The sequence below is a fragment of the Orycteropus afer genome, unplaced genomic scaffold (genome assembly GCF_000298275.1).
Source record: "Orycteropus afer afer isolate SDZICR_OR568_19922 unplaced genomic scaffold, OryAfe1.0 scaffold00108, whole genome shotgun sequence".
In the NCBI taxonomy this organism is placed as follows: Eukaryota; Metazoa; Chordata; class Mammalia; order Tubulidentata; family Orycteropodidae; genus Orycteropus; species Orycteropus afer.
In genome coordinates, this window is record NW_006921695.1 from 6,396,729 (window position 1) to 6,411,381 (window position 14,653).

A 14,653-nucleotide genomic window follows, 5' to 3' on the forward strand; every position below is an offset into this window, starting at 1 on the left:
CTGTGGTCAATGACATGAGACAAAGTATATGTGAACTGCTGTATGGAAAGTGAATCTGCTCTGTAAATCTTCACCCAAATCACAATAAAATATATATATATATAATTTAGCAGTACTTAAGTAGCAGATTTAAAAACAAAAATTGTAGTCATTAGTTAAAATTCCTTTTTAACTAAAATGCTATTTTGGTTGTTGTTAGTTAGTTAGTTGACATTGAGTCACTTCTGACTTATGGCCAGTCCATGTGTGGAAACCATAGAGTTTTCAAGGCTGTGACTTTCCAGAAGCAGATTGCCAGTTCTCTCTCCTGAGGCACCTCTGGGTGGGTTTGAACAGCCAACCTTTCATCACCCGTGTTATTTACAAAACCAGTTTACCCCAAAGATTCCTTTCAATCTTAACATTCTATGATTCTATGTATATTAAAAATTCACTTCAGCAAATATTTGTTGAAAGACTACTCCAGTTACTTGATAGCTACTATTCAATTGGAAGGAAAGAAAAGGGATGGAAATGAGGAATAAAACAAAGTAATTGCCCTCAGGAAATTTAATCCTAATGCACAGAGAAGTAAATTAATAATTAAAATAAAAAGTAGAGACATACACAGTATTAAAAATATTGGCCCAGAAATATACATACATAATATATATTTTACTATAGGGTAAGTAAGATGAAAAACAGACTACAGAACAGTATGCATATTATGACACCAAATCTGCTTTTTTTAAGAACAAGTATTCCAGAAGTAACTGGAGAAATCTAAAAGGAAATTTTTTTAAAAAATGTTAATAACATCTTTTTGTATTTTAATTTTTATGTTGTTGTTATTATTAGGTGTCATTGAGTTGATTTCAATTCATGGTGACCCCATTTGTGTAGAACTGTTTCATAGGGTTTTCAAAGCTGTGAGCTTTCTTAAACAGATCAGCAAAACTCCCAAGGGCTTCTGGGTGGGCTTGAACATTTTAGTCAGCAGTCAGTCTAGCACTTAACCATTTGCACCACTCAGGGACTCCTTTCATGTTCTACCAAAAAAAAAAAAAAAAAACCAAACCCACTGCCATCGAGTTGATTCTCATATAGCAACCCCCATTGGTTTTCCAAGGCAGTAAATCTTTACAAAAGTAGATTGCGCAGTCTTCCTTCCACGGAGTGGCTGGTGAGTTTGAACCACCAACCTCTGGTCAGATGCCTTAATCACTGTGCTACTATAGTTCCTTCTTTCATGTTACAATAGTTCTTTAATAAAAATTTGTAATAGTTTGTAATGTACAACATGTTCCACACAAAAATTTGTATAAGCATGCTTAAAGTACATTACTCATAATAGCCAAAATGTGGAAATAACCCAAGTGTCTATCAACTAATGAAGGGAAAACAGAATGTAGTATATGCACACAATGGGATATTATTTGGCCATAAATAGAAATGAAGCACTGACACATGCTATGATATGGATGAACTTTGAAAACAATATGGGAAGCCAAAGAAATGAAGAATAAAATGGCCACAGTTTGTATGCTTCCATTTATATACAATGTCCAGAATATGCAAATCCACAGAGACAGGAAGTAAATTAGTATTTTGCTGGAGGCTGAGAAGCAGGGGAGAAGAGATTTTTGGGGTGACAAAAAAGTTCTGAAATTAGATAATGATGATGGTTGCACAACTTTGTGAATATACAAAAAGCCATAAATTGTACTTTAAAAGGTTAAATTTTATGGTAGTTTATTTTATTTCAATAACAAATGCAAAAACAATGAATGTCTAATGTGGATAGCAACATAATTCGTTCAACAAATATTTAGTTTGTATAAAGATATGTACCAATGAGGAAGTAATTGGAGCCAGGCAAGTCTTTACACAGTGGTGGCATTTATGATGAATCTTAGGTGTAGAACCATGTTAACATCTGCCCAAATTTTTGCAAGTATGACAAATTATTAAAGTTAATATTATCGTAGCAATAAGAACTTGGATAACATGATGTATATTTTTTACCTAATAATGATTCACTTTTAAGCCAGATCAACTGTAAGTTAAAATTCTCTGTAAAATGTTGGATATTGATAAACCTCTAAAAAAGATACAGTTTTACAAAATTTTACCTGTATGTCTTTACCAAAATCTCCCTGTATCCTCTTCAACACTGCCTTTGCCACAGCAGCAAACATTAAAGTGATACCCATGAGGCATGTTCCAGCCTGCAAAGGGTAAGTACATTTTTGTCTTTTGGGAATCACGTCATTTTGTATTCACAGAACGTGCAGAAAAACATGACTTCCTTATCGTGTTAAACATAGTGAGCCCTAGCGTCAGCCCAGCTGGTTAACACAACCTGACTTGTTCTGAGCATGGCAGGGACATGTCTACAATCTTATCCATCTAAAATGCATTAATCAATCACCTTTTATACGCTGTCAGAAAGAACAGAGAAATTCTCTCATTTTCTATTTTTTAAGCAAAGTTGAGCTGAATTAAAATTCAACCTGAATTTTCCACTTCTTTATTCTTATAATCAAAGGGGAGTTTTTTTTGCCCAAAATATTTTTGTAAAATGCACCCATTTAAAGATTTATTTACAAACATAGGAGTAGCAAGTGGTATAAACAAAACATTGAATTATAACCAAGTGCATCTGCTCAGCTATTATGATGTAATTACACATATACTTTCCAAGATAGGTTCCCAAAGAAAGGTTGCCTTTTTGTAATCAGATATCTGGACAACAGTTTCTTAGGCAATTCCATTCCTCAAGCACATTAGACATTGATACCATGTACACTGTGTGGTTCACTTTCCATTTTGATCTCCATTATTTTAATAGTTAATATACCTCCTCCTTGTGATGAAATGTAGATTATCCAACATAAAAATTTGCTCTAAATGAATTTACAGGACTGTGTTGTAGATCTGTGTGTCAATATCCTATTTAACTAACATGCACACCTTCTTTGAATGCTATAAGTACTAAGGGAAAACCAACAAAGAAAGCAGGTAAGGAAACCTTTTAATATCAACTAAGATGTCTTCGTTATTATAACCTCTTCTGGTTAAAATTCTTCAAAGCCTTCCTCCAACATGTCTTGTTAAAGTCTTAAATCCTTATTAGGGTGGTACAAACAGCTAACCTACTTGGCTGCTAACTGAAAAGTTGGAAGTTCAAGTCCACCCAGAGGCACCATGAAAAAAAAAGGTCTATTTATCTACTTCTGGAAAATTAGCCATTGAAAACCCTGTGGAGCATAATTCTACTATGCACATATGGGGTCACCATGAGTCGAAATCAACTCAATGGCAATTGTTTTATGGTACATAAAATTAATCATAACCTGGCCTATATCTAGTTTTCCTATCCTCTCTTATCACTTTATGCATTTCATAATGTAATTTATTTGCATTTCCAAATGTTTAATCTCCCTTCTCTGTATTTCCTTTTCTTTTCATGTTCTCATCTCTAGATCTGGGACATCTCTCTCTTCCCTATTGTTTTTCCTTTGTGTATTGGCCTTCACATCTGACTCAACCTAATAGCTAAGAGGAAGAAAGTTGTACTCTTTGTGTGTGTGTGTGTGTGTGTGTGTGATTTGGGTGAAAGTTTACAGAGCAAATTCATTTTCCATATAGCAGCTCACATACACTTTGTCTCATGACATTGACTACAATTTACCACAATGCAATAGCTTCCCTCCCACTTCTTCCCCATAGTTACCTCTTCCCTGTGTCCATCCCTCCATGTACTTCTGCCCCCTGGGCTATGTCCCTGTGTATACACAGCCCTTCTATTTTCCCATGATTGTTCTTTCCAAGGAGTGTATCTACCTAGTGTAAATGTTCAGCTCATATATCTGTCTTTTGTTTGGCTGGAAGCCACAGGTGTGGGTTTGATTCCAGACCTGAAGGGCAGCTACGGGCCATGGTCTCAGTGGTTCTATCAGGCTCTATAAGACCAGCAAACCTGGTCCTTTTTTTTTTTTTTTTTTCCAAATGATTTTGAGTTTTTTCCCTCATTGTTCTCCCACTCTATCCAGGATCTCCCACATATATCCCCCTCTGAGTGGTTGACAGTGGTAGGCAGGCACCATCCAGTTCTTCTGTTCTCATAGTCGTGTAGGCTGAGGTTCGCATGGTATACCAGTCGCTTGGACTAATTGTTTCCCCGTGTCTTTAGTTTTCTTCATTTTTCTTTGCTCTGGATGAGGAGAGACCCATCGTTGCATCTAGATGGCTGATTGCAAGCTTTTAGGATCCCAGTCGCTACTCGCCAAAGTAAGAGGTGGAACAATGTTTTGTGTGGTATGCCAATTGAGCTTTATGACCACTGTGACTATGGTCCCAATCCCACAGGTTCAACCACTCACTCCCTCTGGGTAGCTGGCTGTGGCCAAGAAGTGACTACAAACTTTTTCTTTGTCAGCTCTACTATACACCTGGGAATTCTTACAGAACATACAAACACACTTGTTGAAACATTTTCTGCCAACCCTATACATGGTCTTGGGCACATTCCCCCTTACATAGTCATACCTAATAGTTCAGCCTGTCTACCCATCTATCCACCCATATAGCCATGTTTGCCTTCACTGACGACGCAGTACTGTACATGCAAAAGGGTTCATCTTTGTTGTCTGTACCTCCCATGTACCTCTCTATGTCTTCCTCTTCCTCAATGCCACCTTGTTGATCACTCACATTTGGTACATTGCCATTCTCTTCACCCAAATCAATACTTGTCTCTACCTATCTAACAGTATACCCTACCCTCCCCTTCCACCCCTGGTAACCAACAAAGAAAATTTCCTTCCATATATAAACTTTTCCTTGACTTTTTACAATAACTGACTAATACAATATTTGTCCTTCTGTGATTGATTTATTTCACTCAGCATAACGTCCTCCCATTCATCCATGTTATGCGGTGTTTTGCAAACTCTATGTTATTCTTTAAGTTTGCATAGTATTCCATTGTGTGTATGTACTATAGTTTGGTTATCCATTCTTCAATTGATGGACACCAAGGTGGTTTGCATGTTTTGGCTATTGTAAATGGTGCTGTGATGAACATGGGTGATGAATATTTTTTAATGTTGAATCTTGAAGAAGTAGGAATTTCTCAGATAAAACCACTTTTTTCATTCCATCTTTCAGTTACTATGTGAACAAACACATTTTCATTTATTAGATGTGTAGTAATAGACTAATTATTATTTTAAAAACCATACATTGAACAGTGAATACTTATCTCAGTCAAACCCCACCACATAGGTGGAGAATGGTAACTCATAGCCAAAACTTGTCAGAACTCACATTATCCCATCGTTTTACTGTATTCTTTATAAAATTAACAAAACATAAGCACATAAGCATCTAAGTGAGTTTTTGTCCTCTGAAGTGTTTACCCCATAATATTATATACATATTCTAATTCAAATGACCATTGCTGAAAGCATTATTGGAATTCATCTTTTGGAATGACTTTCTGTGTCACTTCTTGAACCATGGAAGAAAATCAATAGTGTGGTTCTTAGTTAATGTTCACTTTTAATAAAATGCTTTATCACCCATGTTATTCACCAAAATTGCCTACAAATGAGTTCTAGGCATTTTCAAATTTCAAACTCTGGTAGCGTAGCACCCTAAGGTACTTGACTGCTAACCAGAAGGCTGGCAGTTCAAACCCACTAGCTACTCCTTGGAAGGAAGATGGAGCAATCTACTTCCATAGTGATACCACCTCGGAAACCCAAGGAGGGGTCGCTATGAGTCGGGTCCAACTCGACGGCACCTAAAACAACAACAACATCCTTAAATTATTGAGGATATTCTAATAATGTTCATAGTTCTGCGAACAATGGTGAAAAGGTTGGAAAAATTGTCAAAGAGAGACCTACTATTAACAAAAAGAATTTCAGGTAAGACAGTTTTAAGGAAAATCATGCCCATTACTTTATGGTTAGACTGTTTGTATATGTGTCTCTGTGTCCAAATGTGAAGAGGTATTAATGAAGATTAGAGAGTAGATTGAATTTTTGTTCGATATATTCCCTGCCTCCTCAATATTATATGGGAGCTCTTGTGGCCTAGTGTCTAAGGCATTTGACTGCTAACCAAAAGACTGGCAGTTCAAACCCACCAGCCATTCCTGGGAAGAAAGATTGGGCAATCTACTTCCATAGAGATACTGCCTTGGAAACCCAAGGAGGGGTCTTCTATGAGTCTAATCGGCTCGACGGCAGGGAGTTTGGTTTTGGTTTTGGTTCTGTTTATATCAGCTCTTGTCTGTTGGCTCCATTCCTATTGGGTTTCCCTCATCAACATGGATCGTGTGACTTACTATAACTAATGAAATATAATAGAAATGACATGGGCCACTTCTGCACAAAACCTGATGATCCATTCAAGGAAGGTTGGGCAATCTACTTCCGTAGTGATAACCACCTCAGAAACCCAAGGAGGGGTCGCTATGAGTCAGGTCCAACTTGACAGCACATAACAACAACAACCATTGTTATATTCTCATTGTTCCTTCCAAGTGAAAAGGACGTGGAATAGAGCTACAAATATGTTATACAAATGAGAAATATAGTTTTGTTATTGTAAGCTTCTGAAGCTTTCAGATCGTTTGTCACTACATCATAACTTAGCATAAACTGACTGATATGGACAGTACTTTGCCAGGAGGGGGAATTAAGGAACCAAAGTGAATGAATTATTTGAAAGCTAAACCAATACCATTGTAATTTTTACAATTTAGAATTCAAAATTGTTATAATTTCCACTGAGCAATTTATCTCTATTATTGTTGTTAAGTGTCATCAAGTTAGCTATGACTTATAGCAACCTATGTGCAACAGAAGAAACACTGCCTCATCCTGCACCATCCTCATAATATCTGCTATTCTTGAGCCTATTGTTGCAGCCACTGTGTCAATCCATCTCATTGAGAGTCTTCCTCCTTTTGGAAGATCTGGTGTCATAGTGCCTAAGGCATTTGACTGCTAACCAGAAGGGTGGTGGTTCAAACCCACCAGCTACTCCTCAGAAGGAAGACAGGGCAATCTACCTCCATAGAGATACCACCTAGGAAACCCCAGGAGGGGTCACCATGAGTCGGATTTGATTCGATGGCAGTGAGTTTGGATTCTTTTGTTTTTCTACAAAGCATGATATCTTTCCCCAGAAACTGGTCCCTTCTGACAACATGATCAAAGTCTGGCCACTCTTACTTCCAAAGAGCATTCCAGCTACACTTCTTCCAGGATAGATCTGTTCATTCCTCAGACAGTCCACAGTATTTTCAATATTCTTTGCCAACACCACAATTCAAAGGTATCAACTCTTCTTCTTCAGTCTTCCTTATTCATTGTTTAGCTTTCACATGCATATGAGGCAATTGAAAATACCAAGGCTTGGGTTAGATGGACCTTGATCTTCAAAGTGACATCTTTACTCCAAGTGTTAGGCTGGGTTCTCTAGAAAAGCAAAACCAGTAAAGCTTATAGAGAGTAAGAGAGAGAAATTTATCTTAAGAAAATGGCTTACACACTTAAAGAAGCTGGCAAGTCCCAAGTTCTGGAATCAAATGTCAAGCTGGAGGCTTTTATCGACTCATGCAGCTGCAGGGGCTGACAAGCTCAAGGTTGGCAGACAATAGACTGGCTGTTGACTCCAACAAATGACAAATCCAAGATCTCCAGGCCAAATGGTAGATTGTTCACTCACAAACAGTTGTAGGCAGCACAACAGGATCCCAATCCACAGAAAGGTGTCTCTTTTTCCCAGGATGTTCTTAAATATATTGGAAGCAGGCCACACCCCTAGGGAAACTCCCTTTCAACTAATTGGCTGCTCAAAACATATACATCTGATCTCATCATGGAAATAACCTACATCACAACTGTTTAAACCACTCAGAATTGTGGTCCAGCCAAGTTGACAAACAACTCGAACCATCGCACTTCATAACACTTTATCTCTATCTGGCTAAATATGCACTACACTCACTGGATAAAAACTAGAAATTAAAATCAGATGACATGACATAATGGTAATAAAGTGATATCATGAGCAGCAGAAGCTAAAAATTAACACTAAGCTTTGTCAGAACCACTGACTGTGTTATGAAGCATTTTCCATCTAAACAGAAGACTAGATCAATCAGAACCCAGCATACTTAGAACAGTATGCTTACTCTGACACCAGAGATTTTCTTCTTTAAAAAAATGCATTTCTCAAAGTTGCAAGGAACTTAGGAAGCCCAAGTTATTGGATGTTTACCACAGAAAATCCTGAAACCCAATAAAACAAAAACATATTATGATGACTGAGTGAATACTGTGGATGATTCTACAGCCACATTTAGGAAAAATGCTAAGTACACTGAAATTATCCAAGAAGATTCTGAAGGTAGAAAATTGGGCCAAAATTTCAGCTAAGTGGATCAGTATGCTGAGCTTAGATTTTTTTTTTTTTTTTGGAAGAAAGATTAATATGAGACCAAACAAAAATAACAAATAGTACAAGATTTAACAAAAATAATAAAAAGTACCCTGGACAATGGAGGGTTGAGAAAGGTAAAAATAAAATGCACATACTGAACTTTAGCCCCAGTTAAGAATTTATCAAATTGAAGAAAACTTTTATTTTTCACCAGAAAGATATAATCAATAAATGGGTATATGACCAAAGGCAGGCATGTAATTTTTTCATTGAACATAGTTAAGGAAAAGGTTTGCAAGCACAAACACATCTGTCCTCTTTTCAACTTTAAGATTGTTAACATCGTACAGAAACAGATGGTTCAGATAGGGTTTTGTCATGCCCAGTGAAACGGGAACAAAAAACACCACTTATGTGCCAAGTATACTCACTCAAACTAATTACATCAAATTTTACCGTTAAATCACTAAAATATTAAACATATTCTCCACATTACTTAGATTTATTCAATACAATTTTATAAGTGTTTACTAATTTTCCTTTTCCAAAAACATCTAAATACAAAATAAACCAGCAATTGAACCTTAAGATGAAAAAGATGTTATACCAATACTTCCTACCCATTGAGTGTGCTGTTGTTATTAGAGACCACTGACTTGATTTTCAACTCAAGACGATCCCACATGACAAAGTACAATTGCCCCATAGGGTTTTATTGGCCATAATCTTTAAAGGAGCAGAACCAGGTCTTTCTCCGAGAGTGCCGCTGGGTAAATTTGAACCGCTAACCTTTTGGTTAATAGTCAAGTACTTAACTGTTGGTGTAGAAAGTTGTTCCTACCTTGTCCAACTTTTTTCTCCTTTCCAAGCACTCTCCACTTTCCCATATTTTCCTACTAATAAACCAGTGTCACTTCCACTGTGTAGCTTTTTCTGAATTTTCCCTTGTTTTGATCTCACAACTGTACTTCTATTACAACACTGTAGACATTATAATCAGTGGAATTTGAAGTATGAGGTGCCATCAGGGTAAAAAATTAAATTAGAAAAAAAAAAAATCATTGCCTTGGAGTCTAATCAAACTCATAGCGACCCCTCCTTGGGTTTCCGAGGGAGAATCTACAGAAGTACATTGCCCAGTCTTCCTTCCGAGGAATAGCTGGTGGGTTTGAACTGCCAGCCTTCTGGTTAGCAGGCAAATGCCTTCAGCACTATAATTTCAACAATTACTAAAACTTGATATTTGACTTTTTACGGAAAAGAAGAAGAAGAAGGAAACTTCGCTATTTCACTGAAGAATCTCTGGCTAGATAAAGGAAATACTTAAAGGAGGAGGGAAAAATAGCGTAATTATCTTTGTTTTCTAGATTAAGTTCCCAGGTGGCACAATCAGTTAACACACTCCACTGCTATCAAAATGTTGGCAATATGAATACATCCAGAGGAGCCTCAGAAGTAAGGCCTGGTGATCTACTTCTGAAAACTCTATAGAGCACAGTTCTACTCTGACACACATGGGATTGCCGTGAGCTGGAATCAACTCAGTGGCAACCAGTTTTGTTTTAATTTTTTGCTGGATAAAGGATAGGGGAAGAATAAAGCCCACCTCATAAGGCTCCAGTGTGCAAGGTACTGCATTGATGTTTTGCTTTCTCTTCTAGTGTGTTGTTAGTTGCTGTCAGGTTGGCTCCAGCTCATGGAATCTTTATGTATAACAAAACAAAACATTTTTCCAGTACTGTGCTATCTTCATGTTCATTGGGATGTTTGGGCTCATCTTCCAGCACTACAGTGGACAAAATTCTGCTGTGATCCATAGGGTTTACACTGGCTACTTTTCCAAAGTAGATCACCAAACCTTCCTTCCTCATCTGTCTTAGTATTATAGCTCCACCGAACTCTGTCCAGCATGAATGACCCTGCTGAAGTACTGGTGGCAAAGCTTCCAGTATCATAGCAATTTGCAACCCACAACAGTAAAACAAAATGATACCTGGGTAGTGGTTTGCAAACACAGTCTTCACTTCAGTGTATGTGTTATTGATGCATGTTACAGAAAGAGCAATCTCAATTCTTTACTACAATTCTTTACTACAGGTAAAGACAGGCCAAAATGCAGGTCACCTGACTTTGAGTCCAGTGCTCTGTTCATGGGTCTAAGACCAACAGGTTGTGTTCCCCTATGGCAGCTCCCACTATACCTAGCATATTGTACTTCCTACCTGCTACATTCTACCATATTCAATGGTAGCAACATCTGTTACAGAAATACATTCATCCTGTGTAACACTTATTGGATGCTCTGATTCAGTTAGTTACAGAAAAACAAAAAAAATTACACTGTAATAGCAGTAGAGGTAAAGAGGTATTACGTTTTTTCCATCCTTCTATTAGCATTTCTAGACATATTCTCCTAGGTCAGAACACCAGCAATTTATTTCAGCTTTGTAAGCAGGTTTTCTGCCTACTTGATCATGGTAAATGTTAATTGATATCACGTACACATGAAACAGTACCTGTCCCTATGTCATCTTAAAGTTAAAATACTATCCAAAGTATTGTGTAGGATTTTAAGGGACAAAAGAAATAGACTCCTCATGTACAAGCACCAGCTGTTGTTGTTGTTGTTATTTGCTGTCGAGTCGGCCCCAAATCATAGCGACCCCTCCTTGGGTTTCCAAGGCAGTATCACTATGGAAGTAGGATTGCCCAACCTTCCTTCCAAGGAGTGGCTGGTGGGTTTGAACCTCTAGCCTTCTGGTTAGTAGTCAAATGCCTTAGGCACTATGCTACCAGAATTCTTACAAGCACCAGCTAGGAGGTCAAATTCATTGAACTTTCTTATGCCTTGGAAATTAGTAAAATCAACTGAATCTTCTTAGACCAGTGGAGGGAAGCCAAACATACTTCAAAATGCTAACTTTCCATAAGCTAATCCCAGTGCTCAGACCACATACAAGATTTTTTTCTTTCCCATTCTGGTTCATTTTCAGCCCTTCAAATTCATTGCTTTTGCAATTAAACCTCCTTACACTCATGAGGCAATTTCTAAGTGCCCTGAGACTTCAAATAAAACATACAGTTGGTTAAAGGTTTGCTTTCCTGTGTCCTGATAGAAATTTATACTAGATCTGGTACACTGTCTGGGCAAGACCCAAGTAATAAGGGTGGTAGCTCTAAACCCCTTGCTTAGTAATTTTACTGGTTCTTTTTCTTTTTACTCTGATGTTCAGCCTGCTTTAGGAGGTTTTGATAAATAATTATTCTCCTTTTATTAGGCCTGTGAATGCAGGTAGACTTTGAATGGACACAATACGGAAAAGTTGTCTAAAAAGTAAAATTCTTTCAGGTAAACTAACGTTCCTCTGACTTGCAGCTTTTATCTGCTAGGAAAACTGTTGGCTTTAAGGCATACTAAAATTATCCTTAAGTAACTTAAAGCCAGTCATTTATAATAAATTATTTACTTTAAATAAAAGTCAGTGACAAAGTGTGCAAAGTTTCACAATAAAAACGCTGACTGTAAACACCACTGAGATTATCCTGGTTCCTGTGTGAGATGGGAGCAGGTCAAAAGCAAAGGGATTAATGCTTCCATGCCTTGGCCAACTTCCTCACTGGCTTCAATCTGCTTTGGCACTTGTAATTTTACATCCAGACTAACTGCTTCACTCCATTTTTTTCACTGTTGCGATCCTTTGTACATTCTAGTCTCCCCCCAGGCATATTTGGCCCAATGTCAAATAAAATTGCTCAAGCATGAGGAGAGAGAAACTGTTCTCTCTCTCTAAGCAGCTTAGTGTTTTCTTTCTTTTCCTTTCTTTTCTTCTTGCCTCATCTTGACTGTTACTGTTAGGTGCCATCAAGTCCGTTTGCAAGTTACAGTGTGACCCCCTGTGACAGAGTAGAACTGCCCCAGAGTGTTTTCTAGGCTGTAATCTTTACAGGAACAGATCGACAGGTCTTTATCCCATGCTGCTGTCATATCATTTGATCAAGAATCAAAACAATGTTTAACACTTCTTTTGGCCCATTCTCTTCTACAAGCCAAAATATATGTTCTGGTGATCTGCTTCCAAAAGTTCAGAGCCTTGAAAACCCTTTGTAGCACAGTTCTACTCTGCATACAAGCAGCTATCATGAATTAGAACTGACTAGACAACAAAAAACAATAACAATGGAGCTTAAGAAATCCCTGAGTGTCATAAACAGTTAATGTGCTCAGCTGCTAACTGAAAGGTTGAAGGTTCGAGTCCACCCAGAGACACCTCAGAAGAAAGGCTTGGACTTCTCCTTCTGTGGTAGTTACGTTTGTGTGTCACCTTGGCTGGGCCTGATTGAGTGGCTGGGCAGCTGAATGTAACATTCCCCGTGGTGAGATTGGTAATGAACTCCATGGTGGAATGTGTTGGAGCAATTGAATAGGCGCTTAGAGATGTGGTCTGCTTCCCATATATAAGAAGCAGCTTTGGGCATGGTCTCTAGCTTGTGGCATGCTTGAACCCTGCATGTAGCTGTGTCATTGCTCAGCAGCCTGCCATGCTCTGCCAACCTTGGAACTTTCAATGGACTTGAATTAATGGCCTGCTGCATGGTTTGATAACATTGGGACTGTGCCATTTTATTTGTTGCCTGGGCTTGTTAGCCTCAGCAGCCAGTAGCTGCCTGAGTGGAAAGATGCCTTTAACTTCAGTGTACCAGGAGCAAGAGGCAGAGCTGAAGCCTAAGGTCAAGGGGCTTTCACCCAGCCCCTAGGGCCTGGCACTTGGAACTCAGACTTAAAGCCTCCAAATTGTAAGAATAAACTCCTGCTTGTTCAAGTCATACCATTTGTGGTATTTTCTTGTCAGAGAGGCACTAGGTAACCAGAACACCTTCCAAAAATTCAGCCACTGAAAACCTTATAGAGCCCTGTTCTACTCTGACACATATAGGATCACCATGAGTCAGAATTGACTCAATGGCAACTATTTTGTTTTTTTTATAGTCCTTAAATGACCATAATAAATTATTTTATTGATTTTTTTTTTTTTGACCCTTCTTAACTACTTTTCTCCTAATTACCCACTGCCAAAGAAAAGGCAAGATTTTAGAATGGCTTCCCCAGGATGCTTACTTTCCTACTTCATTCAGTTATATAAAAGACTTAGAAATAGCTTTCATTGGGGTCCTCATGAAATAAATAGAAAAGCAACATAAGTCATATTGAGCCCCTATCTTAATATTTGGTTAACTTTTTTAGCTGGCTATTGAAAGCTAAGACAATAGTGCACTTTAAGAGAAAGTGAGGACCTGCGTGTTGGAAGATCCATTTCAACCCAGCTGTATCCATTTTCTACCATGACAAATTACCACAAATTTGAGACTTAAAGCAACACAAACTTATTGTCTTATAGTTCTGAAGGTTAGAAGTCTGACAGGATCTCAGTGGGCTAAAACCAAAGAATCAGCAGGAAATACTTCTGGAGCCTCTAGGGAAAAATCCATTTCCTTGCCTTTTCTAACTTCTAGAGGCTGCCTACATTCCTTGGCTCCTGGTCCCCTTCCTCCATCTTCAAACCCAGCAAAATCGTATCTCTTTGATTCTTCTCCTGTAGTTCCTCTTTCTAATCACAGTGAGGGAAGTTCTCTGCTTTTAAGGACCAATGGATTAAATTGTGTATTCCAGGATAATCTAATTAAATTTAATTACATCCGCAACGTTCCACCTGCCATGTAAAGTAATATGTTCACAAGCTCCAGTGATTAAGATGGTGAACATTTTGAAGGACACCAGTACTCTATCAGGAGTTGCTGGGTGGCATAAATGGTTAAGTACTAAGCACTGAGCTACTAACTGAAAGGTTGGCAGTTTCAACCCACTTAACAGGTAACTCAGAAGAAAAGCCTGGTCAATCTGTTTCCGAAAGATCACAGCCATGAAAACTCTATGGAGAATAATTCTCATACCTGTTTTACATTCAATCTTCTGCAGTCTACGATTTTACCTAAAATATGTGAAGAAAATATGGCCTCATACATTTAGTGGATAAACCAAATAAAACACCACTGTCATCAAGTCAATCCTGATTCACACTGACTCTACAGGATTATTTTGGTTACTTCATGCCATTCTAACAGAAAATATCACAAATGGGTGATGTAAACAGGAGTTTATTTTCTCATAATTTTGGAGGCTAGATGTCTGAGATCAAAATGCCAGGCTCTAGAG